Below are 13,753 nucleotides of genomic sequence, written 5' to 3' on the forward strand. Positions count from 1 at the left end.
TTTCTTTTATTAACCTTTTAGAAATGTGTTAACATAGCAAGGATCTTAAAAGTATACATTTTGTGCCAATATGTATAAATGCATTAAGAATAACTTAAGACAAACTCTTTCCATAGTTTGTTAAATTAAGCCTTAATGTTCTTATACTGTGCAGACGATGAGTCACAATAATGTGCTGAAGATATGATGACCAAACCACACACCCAACATGAGGAGACGACGGTTTGGTCCATCCTGGACCGTTATAAAGTCGATTGTTGATTATCACAATTGATTTTATAATGGTCCAGGACTGACCAAATTGTCATTGTTTCCTCATCATCTTATACTGTGGGTTGTGTAAATCAAATATCAAGGGAGGGGGGAAGGCAGTAACAACAATGGATAGTTGCCTCTAGTGGTGTATCACTTTCACTCGCTTTTGTAAAGTACAGTACTGCATTATGGAAAAACAATCTCAGGATACATATACAAGATGGTGTATTTTTAATGTACTGTATAATTCTGCATATACAATTAGCTTTTCTTCCTATTTCTGGAAGGAATAAACATATACCATATTTGAAAGTTATAAAATGAAAATTTTTGCCTTAATTATTGTGATTTGCATATCTTTGAAAAATATATTTTTTTAGAAATTGTCAGTGTTTGTAAAGTACATTCTTATGATCTCTATAGTGACTAGAGCACTCAATTATGCACTATTTTTTAATTAATTAATAACTAGAACACTTTGAAATCTTAATATGAATGTTCTAGTATACAGTACAATATTTGTACATGTCTAGTTTCTTCCCATTTCTTTTAGTGACCTATGCAAGTTTTTTTCCACTTTTAGGCCAATACAGGTTGAGGAATAGGCATTGTTATTTGTTTAAATCTCAAGAGAGATATAAATGTTGTTAGAAGTGAATTTGTGTGGGTATATATCTGCATACTAAGCCAAGATCCATCTGATAATTTTAATGGTTTCATGCAAATTTCTATTTGACACATTCACACACCCAAATTTCCCAATATAAAACCTACTACAAAATTTACATCCACAAATATTGCAGAAATAAGTAATTTATTGAAACTACAAACTAATATTATGATTACTGTATCTTGTTTGAATAATTTATTTATTTTCTATATAAATGCAAGTACAGTATAATAAATTCACCTTTAGAGTAGCATTGGGCAGGAATTGGTTTAAATTTTGCTCAATGTGCACCACATCAAGTCCCTTCATAACATTTTAAAAATAATCAAATAAATCTCATTATTTAACTTAGTAAATTATTACAGTCTACAGTACTGTTTTTTGTTACTTTCAGATACTTATTTATAATTTCAGTATTCCATAATCATTACAATCAAATCCTTGTTACAAACTAAGTTTTTACCCAATTAAATCACTCTTTACTATGGTTCATCAGTCACAGGAGTCCAGTTAGGCTTATGGGAAACCAGAGTCAGTACCTGGCCCCTTCAGAGTAGCAAGGAGGAGAGAATTATTATTGTCACTCACACTGGGAAAACATCCAGAAAGTTAACAAATCTTTACTGACAACTGCATCATTCTTAGGAAACAAAGCATCAAAACGACAAAATCAGGTCAAGTTGTTGAAAGAGGTGGAGCTGCAGAAAATGCCCGGGATTGGGCACTAGGGTAGGTACTATGGCTGAGCTGATCACCAGAAGTATAACCCTGCCCAAGTACAGTTCCAGTCTGGACAGTATCCAACATGCAGATTGGATGGGGGCCCAAACCTGCCAATTGTCAAGGTAAGCCACCACACGAACCCTTAAGAGATGGTGCCAGATCACAACTACCAGCAATAACCTGATAAAAATGCAAGGAGCTTTGAAGTGGTATGCTCAATTCTCCATAATGAGACAACCAATCCCTGCACCCCAGATGAATCTGGACATATCAGTATGTGTTCTTGAGGTCCAGGCACAATATATATATAATTTATATCTTATATAAATAAATAAGGAAATAAGCCAAAAAAACGTAATGGTAGATTTATCAAACTTTACAGTTATTCGTATAATTCCATTAGTATGAATTTTGAAAGTTTTGGATATCAGCCTTGACAAGTCTATTTTGTAGTGTTGTTAGCCCTGTGGCCCTCAACCTTTCCTGGTATGAGAGTTGACTTAGTTCTGGAATTATTTTTATTGCTCTGTTGAACTTTCTCCTATGAAGCTATGTATTTCTGAAGATGAGGTCTCTATTCCTGGATGCAATAATCTAGGTGAGGGCACACCAGAAATTTGTACAATTGAATGATTACCTTATTTTCCTTAAAGTCAAAGGTACAGTTGATTATTCCTAGGGTTTGGTTATTTTTTTTTTAACTGCTGCTGCTCCCACTTGTGCAACTTCCAGTGAATGATGGAATCTGAGTCCAAGGTCCTTTTCTTCATGAATTTGTTGCAAAGTAATGCTGTTAATTTGGCACTTGTGATGTGGATTATTATGCCCCACATGCAAGGTCTTGAATATATTGATATTAAAATGCACTTGCCAGTCTTCTGACCATTTGTGGAGTTTATGTAGATAGCTTTGTACCTTGGTATTATTTTAACTTTCCACTTTACCATAATCTTCAGTGTCATCTACAAATTTCATGATGTAGTTTGTAATATTCTCATCTATGTCGTTGATGTACAGTATATGACATAGATGTATCTTTTAAAATACTGAACAATTTGGAGGATGTTGATCTGAAAAATTTCTTCAAAAGGTCAGATGTAACAAGCAAGGAGCAACAGTTTCAAGCTCAACAAACCACAGTGTAGGAATGACAACAGATGCTTTTTCACTCACAGGGCTATTAACCCATGGAACCACCTACCCACAGAAGTCATAAATGCCAAAACTGTTAAATATTAAGGTACTGTACAACTTGAAAAGATTATCAAAGCACATGGGGGCACCTTTCGGCTTCCTGTCCTCATCGAATCCACTAGTGTTAGTGGCCCTCAGGTAAATGACAAAATGGGTTGGCCCCAAAATGGATCCCTGTGGTACCCCCACTCACCACACTTCTCCATTCAGATTCTCTTTCATTTAGAACGATTCTTTGTTTTTAGCCATTGTTTTATCCATTCCAGTATTCTACCATTTATTCCATGTGCCTATAATTTCCTTGCCAGTCTTTCATTTGGTACCTTGTCAAAAGCTTTAGCAAAGGCCATGTAAACTACATCTACCAGAAGTCCTTTGTCAGAGTAGCTGGTTACTGTTTCAAAAAATGTGAGCAGGTTTGTTGGGAAGGATCTATTGTTAACAAACCCATTTTGGGGGTTTGATTGATTGATTTTACAAGATTGTGAATGATACCTTCTCTGAGGATTTTTTCCATGAGCTTGTAAATGTATGATGTAAACCTGATCGGCCGATAGTTTTCTGCTGAGCTCTTTCTGCTTTTTCTTTTAAAGAGGGGTGACATTTGCACATTTCTAATCTAGGGTAACTATTCCTTAGTTCAAATTAGGCAACTGTTGTTTGGTTACACAACATCCTGGGGAAGGTCAGTAGTTTGACCTCAAGGGGATCGCGATACACTTATTATGTGCCTCTGTAATCCTTTACACCACCCACGGGATGGGTATGGGGTGCATAATAAAGAAAGAAATTGAATTGAATTGATACACTCGAGGTACGAATTGGAGGATGTTGATGTGGACAATTTCTTCCAATGGTCAGATGTAACACAAACAAGGAATATCGGGTTCACTCTCAACAAGCCACAATATTGGAAAACTGAAAACAGGAGATGTTTTTGTTTTACATTCAGCAACTGAACAAAAAGTTGCAAGTAGCACGGGCTATGGTGAGCTCGTAGTGGACTTACCTGGCACAGGAGCGGGGCTGTGACTGACGAGAGATGCTTTCTTTACAGGGTTATAAAACCCATGGAACTGCCTTCCTTACAGATTTTTGTATTATTATTAACAAGCTTAGCATACACAGTAATGTGCTGCTTCCCTATTCTATATGAAAGATTACACAGTGCAGTTGTTGTTGCTGTTGTTATAGATTCAGGTACTCGGAACAAGTTCCAAGTAGCACGGGCTATGGTGAGCCCGTAACCTACCTGGCAGTGTTGCCAGATTGGGCTACAAATAGCGAATTGGGCTACTTTTGAGAGCCCCGTGCTCCCAAATTTTTAATTTCGCTACTTGCTACTTTTTGAGTTAATTTAAAAGCAAGATGTGCTAATTTGGGCTATTAATGTTAAGAATGTACGATTGCGAGTTACATGAAAGTAACTAAGCTATAAATAATTGTAATTAATAATAATTGTAAATATTAATTAATACTAAATAATATTATTTAATACAAAATAATATTATTTAATACTAAATAATATTATTTAATACTAAATAATATTATTTAATACTAAATAATATTATTTAATACTAAATAATATTATTTAATACTAAATAATATTATTTAATACTAAATAATATTATTTAATAAATTAGTCCCAATTCAATGCAGAGTTTTCTTCCAAGCACAGAAACTTGTAAATATAAATACAAGATAATAGATAAAATTGGTGTATGTTTGTATGTATACCAGACAAAGTCCATTTAATGGCAGAATTTAGACATTTTGTGTGAAAACTTTTATATCTCATTATTAATTATAACAGTAATCGAAAAAAGTCATAGTTTGTATATACAAGAGATAAAACAGAGAGCCATGAGCTAGAGCGATGTGCTGAGTCCATAAGGAGGCGGAGCTTCCAGAAATACCTTCCTGTGATTGGCTGTTGCGGGGAATACCAACACTCTTTTATGAATAAAATTTAAACTAAGAAACAGGTCCTTGTGCACAACAACAAGGTTGTTGTGAAAAAGAACAACAATTTCTGTTTTGCACCTGATAGAAATCTCCATCTAACTGAATAATTTACTCGAATAAGAGGGCAGAGAAGTGTATCATTATTAGTGTTAAGGCAACCCCCAATAATTACGTCACAAGTTAGGTAGCCATGCAACCCATTTTTATATAACATCTGTTATATCCTGCAATATTTAATTATCACTTTATTAACACTTCACTTCTTTTGGGTAAATTAAAGTTAAAGCAGAATTCCATAAGCAGGACTGGTGAGCTGAACTAAAATGATTTACTAAGTGGATGGCACCTATAGCTGATCCCTTCCTGTGATTGGCTGTTGTGTGAATGTCAACAAATAATATCTACCAATGATATGCCATTTATTATGCACCCCATACCATCTTGTGGGCGGAGCTTGGAACCTCCTATCCGAGCACAACAACCCGCCTTATGGGTTGCTGTTTGGCTATTTATAATGCGTTGGAAAAGCAACAGATGGCGTTAGTTGTATTTTGTGGGGTGATTTGTTATAAGTGTAATTTGATGTCAACAGATTATCTTATGGCTACTGTTGACCTGCCAGTTGATAGTGTTCTTATCTGCCGACAGATGGCATCAGCTGTATTATTATTATTTTAATAATATTATTACATTAATAATAATGTATTATTATTGCTTTAAACGCTGATCTATACGTCTGATAGCTTATAATAAGGTTTTATACCATGCTGGTATTAGGTAACTAGAATTTTGCAATTACTTTTTTTTATCTACTGTTGAGGATATGTAAGACAAATAAATGTAAGGTTTTGAGGCTAAGTAACGAAGATAGTTACAAGATACGAGCCAGATGGTGTTGAGATTGCAAAAGGGATTATGATAAGAACTTAAGCCAAAAAATCAATGTATAAATGTTCGCAAATATGAGACTGGGATTTATTTCTCGAAAAGTTAGCAATAAAATACGCTTTCTAGTTCTTTATTTTTAAAATTAAGACCAGGGATTCTGTCTAACGAAACTGCAAGCTAAAACACCGTTATCCTATAATGTTCATCTGTAGCTTGACCCTAAATACTCGTTTATTAAACGAATTTATTGTTAGAGTTCATTAGGAATTAACTTTGTTGAAGGCAGAGCTTCCAACAAATACCGTCCTGTGATTGGCTGTTGCGAGAGATGCCAACGCTTATATGAATAAAATGCAAAATAAGAAATACGTCCTTTTGCTCAATAACCTTGTTGTTATACAAAAGAACAACAATTTCTGTTTTATACAAGACAGAAATTTCCATCTAACTCAATAATGTAGGCCAATAAGAGGGCGGATGCATTGTATCGCCGATATTATTTGTGTGAGGCAACACCCACTGATGACGTCACAAGTTAGGTAGCCAGCCCATGTTTCTGTAACACTCGTTACATCCTGCAGTATTTAATTATTACTATATTAATACTTTTAAATACTTAACATTTCACTTTTTAGGTAGATTAAAGTTGAAGCAGAATGTCATAAGCAAGGATGGTGTGCTGAATAAAGATGATTTATTAAGAGGATGGCACCTATAGCTGATCCCTTCCTGTGATTGGCTGTTGTGTGAATGTCAACAAAGAATATCTACCAATGATATGCCATTTATTATGCACTCCATACCATCTGTGGGCGGAGCTTGGAACCTCTACCCGAACACAACAACCCGCCTTATGGGTTGCTGTTTGGCTATTTTTAGTGCGTTGGAAAAATAAGAGATGGGGCTAGTTGTATTTTGTGGGGTAATTTGTTATAAGTGTAATTTGATGTCAACAGATGGCGTAAGCTGTACCTTATGGCTACTATTGACCTGCCAGTTGATAGTGCACAATCTTACTGAAGCGACCATACGGGTCATACATACTCATCCTCCGCCCAGGTAAAACAGAAACAAGCATCACTTAGTGGGCCAGCCAGAGGCTTAGGGCCCGCGCAGGATTATCCCTGCTAAAAAGAAGAAAAAAAAAAAAAAAGTTGATAGTGTTCTCTTCTGCCGACAGATGGCATCAGCTGTGTTATTATTACTTCCGAATTCCCTTTAAGCACTGATCTATAAATCCCTTGGCTTATGATAAGATTTTATACCATTTATGATAAGTATTAGATAACTGGAGTTCCGCAATTGCTTTTATTTATCAACTGTTCAGGATATATCCATCATATTATGTCTGGTTAGGACGTACTGCTCTCGATTGATGAAGATTAAGCCACCCAAGAGGTTCAAGTTCAAGTTCAAGTATGTTTATTGAGACAAGAAAGAAATACATCTCAAAGTGATAGAGTAGCTTAGGCTATTTCTACCCCCCCTCTACTTCAAGTCCCTCAAGGGGCGCACAAATTCAGTAAGTACAAATAGACAATTAACATTACAAGAATCCCATTTAACATTGCAGGTTAATATAGTAAGCACAGCATATAATTGTTGCACTCTTGGGGTAAAATTCTTGTAGCTCCTAAGTCTACTGTCTATCATCCGTGGTGTAGTGGTAAGACACTCGCCTGGCGTTCCGCGAGCGCTTTGTCATGGGTTCGTATCCTGGCCGGGGAGGATTTACTGGGCGCAATTCCTTAACTGTAGCCTCTGTTTAACGCAACAGTAAAATGTGTACTTGGATGAAAAAACGATTCTTCGCGGCAGGGGATCGTATTCCAGGGACCATAGGATTAAGGACTTGCCCGAAACGCTGCGCGTACTAGTGGCTGTACAAGAATGTAACAACTCTTGTATATATCTCAAAAAAAAATATGATATTTTTATTGTTGCCGCCGAAGGCGGCTAGTTTATTGTGCACCCCATACTCATCCTGTGAGCGGTAGCGCAAAAGCATTACAGAGGGCACAAAAGGTCTTTATCAGACCTCATCTTAGATTATTACATAAACAATTTCATCTATCCTTCACACCTTATAGTTACAATGTCAGCTAGTTACAGAGAAAGTGCTATTACAAGAGCTACATATTTACAGTAAGTCATCATACATTAATGGTAGGTCTTAACGCTAATACATAATAGTTTGACCAATGGGAATATTACAGAGTCATAGGGGAGCGTCTGTTTATTATTAGTCCTCACAATACGTACACTACTTGTTTCTGAATCTCATATGTCGTTCAGCTACTGGAAGCGAAATGTGGGTACAGTGCAAGGATTTCAGGTAATTTGTCCATGGTAATAAGATAGGTTGCCATATCACACAGAGTGAGCTTAGATTTATCTCTAAAAGGCTCAAGTTTACTACAATCCAAGATATAGTGTTCGAGTGTATGTCCCTGTCTTTGTCCACACACTTTACTTCATCTAGATCCCTATACAAGCCGAACTGCCAGAGATACTTGTAGCCAAGTCTTATATGAGCTGTAACAACATCTGTTAGTCTACTGACTTTGTTACTTGCCCCATACACATGTTTTACTTCACACATTTCATTGTGATGGACAATGGACCTGCTAGTTCCAGTTTGCACTGTTCTATTTTCTTCAAATTCATCCAGGAGTTCTCGTCTAATGACACTTTTAAGGGACCTATTTGCTAACTCAAGATTCCGTTCAATGCTGTCTTTATTTACTGCAGCCTTAGCAAGGGCGTCAACTTTGTCATGTTCCTGCATGCCAATGTGAGAAGGAATCCACCACATTTTTATATTTACCCTCTTGCTAAGTATTCTTATATATCTACGTCTAGCTTCCAAGACAAGCACGTTATTACTTGATTGCAAACTGTTTATTGCTCGTAGTGAGGAAAGGGAGTCGGAAATAATTAAGCTGTCTACTTCAGTGTTTTCAATAATTTCGAATGCTACCAGTATCGCTACCAACTCGGCTTGCATTGTGGACGCCCAGTTACTAACTCGGATATTTCTTTGAATTGTGCTGCCATCGGGCTGATGAACAATAACAGCACTTCCTGCCCTCCCTGTAGCTGTATTGAGTGATCCGTCAGTGTATATGGTCTGTGCAATGTTGTTTTTAGCTTGTATATTGTGAATGTGTTCTATGGTGCTTAATTTAGCAGCAAGCTGAGCATGAGGGTTGTTTGTGATTAGTTTCTTGGTGGGGTATGCAGGGGTCAGGATGTCAAAAGGTACTATCTGCCAGGGTGGAAGGAAGTGCTGTACTCTTTCATCTGTATATACATCGTGCAGTCCCATCATTTTAATATGAGTGGCTGTTCTTTGAATCCATTTAGACTCGCTAGTTCCATTTCGTATGTGTTCTAACAGTGCAACTGACACAATGTTGTTTTTGTTATCACGCAGAAGCTTTAGTCCCATCATAAGATTAATTTCAAATATTCTATCTCTAATGCTAAGTATATTTAATTCTTTCCGCATGTTGAGAACTTTGGTAGTTATAGGACAACCAAGAATAATTCTGAGTGCTTCATTTTGCATTTTTTCCAGTCTATCAATACTTTTGCCATTTTGCAGGACCAAAGCTGGTGCATGATAGTCTATCAGAGACCTTATATACGCTAAATACATCATTCTTGCTATTCTAATATTAACACCATATTTCGGGCTGTACCCCACTACAGTTCTGAGAGCCTTGAGTCTGTCTCTACATTGTTGATGTAACTTATTGACTGCAGTTGAGGTACAAGGGACAGAGACACCAAGGTATTTGAAAGAAGAGACATAGTCTATTGGTATGTTATCTATCTTAAGTTTTCGTCGTCCACTTTTGCGGTTGCCAATTTGTCTGTTAAATACCTTAGTTTTAGCAGCGTTGATTACAAGACCAAGGCTCTCACAAGCTGTATGTATACAATTTAAGACTTTGCATTTCGCGGTGGGTTTTAGTATGCACAAGGATGTCATCTGCATAGCTGATAGTGATGTTTGCCAGACTAGTTGGGATTGTGTTTAGTAAAGCATTAATTAGAACATTAAACAAGGTAGGACTAAGTATTCCTCCTTGTGGGGTGCCTAGTTGCATTACTTTAGTTTCACTCCTGTAGCCTTGGAACAGTGCAGAGGACTTCCGGTTGGTAAGATAGCCTCGTATCCATTGTAATAAATGTTCCCCTATATCCATTCTCGCTAGTTCATACATAATCACTTACCTATTAGCAATATCAAAGGCATTTTTTAAATCAAGAAATGTTGTGTACTTGTGCCTTTTATCTCCATGAACAGTAAGAAAGGTTGTGATACAGTTGTGTACACTTTTACCATGTGTGAAACCATTGATATTAGGTGACATGTGCTCTTTAACTCTATACAATAATCTATTAAGCACCATTCTCTCAAAGGTTTTGCACATGCAACTGGTCAGTGAGATGGGACGGAAAGCATCAGGTTGGCCAGGCTTTGGTATAGGTACCGTAAGACTGGTGGTCCATGATACTGGCAACTGCCCAGTGACATAACTGGCATTAAACAATTCTAATAGAAAACAGCTCGGAAACTAAGGAAATAAAGCTGCCGAAAAAAACATTAAGTCCATTTCAAGTTCAAGTATGTTTATTGTCGGTTCGTTCATGCTAGGCTTGCAGTTACACAATTGGTCGGGGTCCGCTTACACAACTGGTCGGGGTTCGGGGTGCACAATAAACCACCACTCACTGGATGAATAGGTGATGCTTAATGAACTAAAGCAGAACGCTTTGAAAGAGGCCAATGTCGTCTTTGCCTTCAAATGCCCACTTGGGGACTGTAAGCCTCAAAGAACTCAGTATATAGGCAAGACAACAACATCTCTTTCCAGACGATTAACGATGCACAAGCAACAGGGCTCCATTAAGGAACATATAATCTCTTCCCACAACCAGACCATCACCAGAGAAGTCTTAACAAAAAACACGGAAATCATCGATAGATACAGCGATAGCAGGCGGCTTGATATCTGCGAGGCACTACACATTAAGAAGTCAACACCAGCAATCAACAGCCAATTAATGCACAACTATATTCTACCCACTTCAAGACTCCGCACCAATATAGAAGCATCAAGAAATATGGGCCAATAGGCCCTTTGCATTTACTTCCATTCTTCCCCTTTAACTTTACCCAATATTTCGTGTTCTATCTTGTGTTGAAAGTTTGTTTTCACCTCATCCAAAACTGTTGTAACATATCACCTCACCCAGCTGCAGGTATATAAAATGAAATGCCGTTTGAATTATAGCATAGTAAGAAATCTGTTTAGTGTTTGCAGGTTATAGTTGTGTGTGTGTAAACTAAAGTCTTTGAAAATGTAATAAGTTATTACGAAACGCGTTCAAATGTCGCGTTCAAATAAATAGAAATAATATTAATAAAACAATTAACATCGTGTAGTGTACTCTATATATCAAAATATATTACTTTGAAACCCATATCATTTACTAAAAAAATTGGGCCACTCTAATTACAAATTCGCTACTTTTAGACAGTCAGCTCGCTACTTTCAGCAATTTAGATCTGGCAACCTTGTTACCTGGCACAGGAGCGGGGCAAGTTGCACGGGCTACGGTGAGCCCGTGGTGGACTTACCTGGCACAGGAGCGGTGCTAAATGTGCTGTGAACACAGAGTAGATAAAAAATTAGCTATAAGTTCATCTAGTCACACATGGAGTCAAGAGAGAACATAAAATGCCAGGCTGATCTACCATTTGGTCTGGTCACTTAGAAGCCATAAATCTCAAAACTGTTGAATTTTGAAATCCCGCTAGAAAAAAAATCAGTACAAATGGGGAAAAGGGGGGGGGGGCTTTGACAAGCCGCAGACTTCCTGTCCTCGTTGAGACCACTGTGTTAGTAGCCCTCAGTTGTTTTAGCTTCAGCTACAAAAGTTCCAAGTTTTTGCCGGAAACCCCACGCATGTTAGTGACTTTGCAAGAATGTCAAAATATCACTTTAATGTAATTGCACCTACCCATTGTACTTTCTTGTAAATAAAATATTATTACCTGAAATTGAAATAAGTTTATTGAGGTAAAATACACACAAAGGGATGAGGTAGCTCAAGCTATCCTCACCCCATTCAGTACATCGTGTTAATATATACATAGACACACATCACAAACAATAAACATATTACCGAACATTCTGAGAGATAAACATATACATTTCCTCCATTACTACCTATATTATTATAAAGTAGCATTTTGGTGTGCCCGTAGTTGGCTTACCTGCCACACCAGCGGAACAGCTTAATTCCTCTTCTCTACAAACTATTTATTAATTATGTATATTATATTACGTACCAATGTTATGTTATATTACAAACCCAATGTACCTTCATGTATATAAATACATGAATTTCTACAAATATTTCCTGCCTGAAACGCTTTGGGTAATAGTGGCCTTAGGCATTGTATGTACTAGCTCTATCTATAAATCTAACAATTTTTGTATCACCTCTTGTACGTATGTACTTTACCCGAATAAACATTTGAATTTTGAATTTGAATATATAAATAAAAAAATAATAAATATAAATCTCTATATTCGATAAGGATGATAACAATAATCCCGTTGAAAATTCAAGGTAAAATCATAATTAAAACGGCTTAAAATTCTAATACCTTCAACGAATATTTTAAAACAACTTGTATATATAATTAAACTATAGAAATATAGCTTTGAGGGCTGTAAGGAGGTGTAAAGCCCCCCCCCCAACCACGGGCTTTACACAAAGGGTGGCTTTCACCGTCTAATTGTTGTGGTAACGCAGAGCGGCCCGACGCCCACTCCTGCACACACTACTATTATACCAGGGCGAGTGTCTTAGTACTGCTGTGTGAGGGCTGAGTATGTTGGTGATAGTGTTAGTGGAGGCCTCCAGGCAAGGTGAGAGCCGACTAGTTGTGTGGCTACCTAACGCGAGCCACATTTTGGAAGGGGAACGCTGGCGGCAACTACAATGTTGAAGGATGTGCTTAAACACGCAGGTGTTTCTTTCAGAGAGGAGGGGCGCCCTCTGCTCCCTAGTGCCAGGGGATTGTCAAAGCGAGGGGGTCTTGTTCGTATCAATTCTTATTAAGCCATGCCAGTGTTTAGTTCATTGTTATGGGCCCCCATTCCCATCCTGCGGGCGGCGTGTGCGGAAAGGGTTCACCGGGCCATCCAAACGCACATTGTTTGGGGCCTGGTGAACTGAACCGCAGTATTCATTTACTTGGCAAGTTAGTCTTGATAAGCTAGTTACAGTCTAATGTGTGTATCTACAATGGGTTTGAAACCAACCACAAGTACAGTCTAATCTATTGAACACTTGGCTTGGTAACTGTATAGCTTGAAAACTTACATTTGCAGTGATCCAGTTTCATAATATGATTTGCCACTGTCTTCATATGGGCAAAGGAATATTAGAAACGTCTTTTATTTGTCATTAAATTGCATTTAGTACCAGTTTCACTTAATGGTAGGGCTCACATCTTACATAAAGGTGTTCAAAGTTTTAACATAATTTTATCAAGTTAAATATCTAACCTAACTACTGTATTTAGGTTTAGTCAATAATGTAATATGGACACCAAGATGGTAATCTGAGGAACGTGTTGTTGCAGGTACACTTGGGTAATTATACTTAGGTAATTACAGTAGTAATTTATTTACAATTAAATATACTTATATTTAATAAATATACTTTTAATAATATATATTATATTTAATAAATATATATTTAAATAAATATACAGTAGTTATTTATTTATTTATTTATTTAGTTTATCACATAAGGCCATGAGAAATTGAATAATATATTTGCACTCGTCCTAGTTTATGGCTAACTGTGGTGTCGCACATAATTCTTGGGTAATGTGAGGGTTGAGCACATGCTTGCTGTCTTTCTGGTAGGGCAAGTCTTTTTGTAGTTTCCTTTCACCTGATGCCTCTGTTTATCTACCACTAAATAAGCATATGCAGCCCATTGCATTACCGGTGCATGCTGCTT

General features: G+C 37.0%; 1 protein-coding gene across 14 annotated transcripts in view; it reads left to right on the forward strand.

The window, feature by feature from the left end:
- The first annotated feature begins 12,480 nt into the window (after positions 1-12,480).
- Positions 12,481-13,753, forward strand: part of LOC123746033 (protein abrupt) — a 73,885-nt gene continuing 72,612 nt past the window's right edge. For 10 of the 14 annotated variants that reach the window (XM_069314163.1, XM_069314157.1, XM_069314159.1 and 7 more), the window contains exon 1: positions 12,520-12,648. The gene's annotated coding sequence lies outside the window, so the exon portion shown is untranslated. Of the gene's footprint in view, positions 12,649-12,724; positions 12,750-13,753 lie in introns of those variants that run through there. The other 4 variants (XM_045727202.2, XM_045727192.2, XM_045727201.2 and 1 more) reach the window with 2 other exon arrangements.

The sequence above is a fragment of the Procambarus clarkii genome, chromosome 78 (genome assembly GCF_040958095.1).
Source record: "Procambarus clarkii isolate CNS0578487 chromosome 78, FALCON_Pclarkii_2.0, whole genome shotgun sequence".
Lineage (NCBI taxonomy): Eukaryota > Metazoa > Arthropoda > Malacostraca > Decapoda > Cambaridae > Procambarus > Procambarus clarkii.